The sequence below is a fragment of the Cebus imitator genome, unplaced genomic scaffold (assembly GCF_001604975.1).
Source record: "Cebus imitator isolate Cc_AM_T3 unplaced genomic scaffold, Cebus_imitator-1.0 Scaffold6, whole genome shotgun sequence".
Taxonomy (NCBI): domain Eukaryota; kingdom Metazoa; phylum Chordata; class Mammalia; order Primates; family Cebidae; genus Cebus; species Cebus imitator.
In genome coordinates, this window is record NW_016107321.1 from 5,883,627 (window position 1) to 5,885,986 (window position 2,360).

General features: G+C 50.1%; 1 pseudogene; it reads left to right on the forward strand.

The window, feature by feature from the left end:
- Positions 1-387: 387 nt before the first annotated feature.
- On the forward strand, positions 388-1,232 carry LOC108310695 (annotated as a pseudogene).
- The last annotated feature ends 1,128 nt before the right edge of the window (positions 1,233-2,360 follow it).

Here is a 2,360-nt window from a genome sequence, read left to right on the forward strand (position 1 = left end):
CGGGACAGCTGGAATCAAATGAAAGGCACCCAAGAGAGGCTTCGGCTGAGGGACTGAAGTGCAGCTCCTCTGTTACAATTATACCTGATGGCCTGGGCAGGGCCACTCTAAAGCTCTTAGTTTCTTATACAAGGGCCTGTTACCTGCTGGTCTGAGCTACATCCCCTCCAGGAGGCAGGCATCTTTGTGTGTTTTGAGTAGCTTCCATGACTTGTGTATACATCTACTATTAATACCAATGTGGATAGATCCCAAGCCAGGAGGAGGAAGCCAGCAGTAACCCCATCAGCAGCCAGGGGCTGAGAGGCCGGTAGGCAGCAGCGGTCCCAAGGGGCGGCACTGCTCCCTGAAAGCAGTTGCGCAGCTGGACAGGTGGGGCACAGAACCATGAAGCTGGACCGCCTCAGTGTCCTCTGCAAAGGCGAGCCCAAGGCAGTGCCGCCCAAAGCCGCCTACAGTAACGTGGCTTCCTTCAGCTTCTTCCAGAGATCCAGTGTTCAGGAATTCATGACCTTCACAAGTCAACTGTGGAGCGCTCATCCAAAGGCACTAGGGTGTCAGTCAAAGAACAAGACTACCTGTGTGGTGTCCGTGTCTGGAATGACAGTCTTGCAGGTATGGCCACTGCTGACAGTGAACGCCCATCCTGGGTGGCCTATACCTTGCTGGAGTACTTACTAGACGAATTCTCCAAGCAAGTCAACAGGATAGAGTGGCCAGGAGGATCCCCTGCTAAATCCATTCTGCAGCCCTGACTGGTCATCTCAGTAGACGCCAGAACCCATGGGAAGCTGACCCCATGACTCACGGGCAGGCCAAACTAGATGAGACCCAAATCATTCTGCACAACGCCTCGGAGTCTTTGTTTGAACAAGGTGAGAAGCTAGGTGGGTTGGTGTCCAAATCCGAGGTGCTGGGAACACAGTCTAAAGCCTTCCCTAAAACTGCCCAGAAACACAACTCGTGCTATGCAATCACGTGATGCAGCCCACCAGAGGCCCCACGCTGGAAAGACAGACACCATCATTCACATCAGAGCTGCAACCCCCAGAGAAGAAGAAACAGCCCTAGACAAGGACCCAGAGTGGGCCATTTTTATTTCGAAGTTCCCAGGAGAAACAGGGATGGTGGAAGGATGGGAATGTTCAAATTAATGTGTGTGGTAGTGATTCTTAGAAAGAATTTGAGGTCCCCAAAGGTATATTTTTGGGCAAATGAAACCATAAACTCCAACAGGCTTCTGGAAAAAAAAAAAAAAAAAAAGAATATCTTTCTAGAACAGCGCCTGGCACATAGCAGATACCTCTTGTGGTTGTTGAAGAAATGGACATATTCAGAATGAGAAGGTTCACTTTGCATCTGAGGGGAGAACTATTGCTTTTCGGCCAACACAATATTTGTTGTGGTGCAGAGTGGCTGCACATTGGGAAACACGGGCTTCCATGTGACTCGTGTGCACTGATGGCTGCACACCGGCTCTACGGGGGAAGCGTTAGTGGTCAGAGCCAGCCGCCTGGGGGGCTAGCCTGCTTTGCTGCTCATGAGCTATGGGCCAGTTGTAACCACCCAAGGGAGTCACCTTGCCTGCTGCCTAGACAGAGCCGATTCATCAAGACAGGGGAATTGCAACAGACAAAGAGTAATTCATGCAGAGCCGGCTGTGCGGGAGACCGGAGTTTTATTATTACTCAAATCAGTCTCCCCCGAGCATTCTGGGAGCAGAGTTTCTAAGGACAACTTGGTTGATGGGGGAAAAGCCAGCGAGCCGGAGGTGCTGATTGGTCCGGGATGAAATCACAGGGAGTCAAAGCTGTCTTTTTGCTCTGAGTCAGTTCCTTGGTGGGAGCCACGAGATCAGATGAGCCAGTTAATCCATCTGAGTGGTGCCAGCTGATCCATCAAGTGCAGGGTCTGCAAAATATCTCCAGCCCTGATCTTAGGAGCAGTTTACGGAGAGTCAGAATCCTGTAGCCTCCAGCTGCATGACTTCTAAACCATCATTTCTAATCTTGTGGCTAATGTGAGTCCTGCAAAGGCAATCTAGTCCCCAGGCAAGAAGGAGGTCTGCTTTGGGAAAGGGCTGTTATCATCTTTGTTTTAAGCTATAAACTATAAAGTAAGTTTTTCCCAAAGTTAGTTCCGTCTATGCCCAGGAATGAACAAGGACAGCTTGGCAGTTAGAAGCAAGATGGAGTCGGTTAAGTTAGATCTCTTTCACTGTCTCAGTCATAATTTTGCAAAGGCAGTTTCACGGTTGCCTGGCCTCTGGGTGCCTGTGTCCCCACAGTGGTGTAGGCTTTAATGACAGCACCTTCCTCTCAGGGCTTTCATGAGAAGTAAATAAACTAACAGGCATAAAG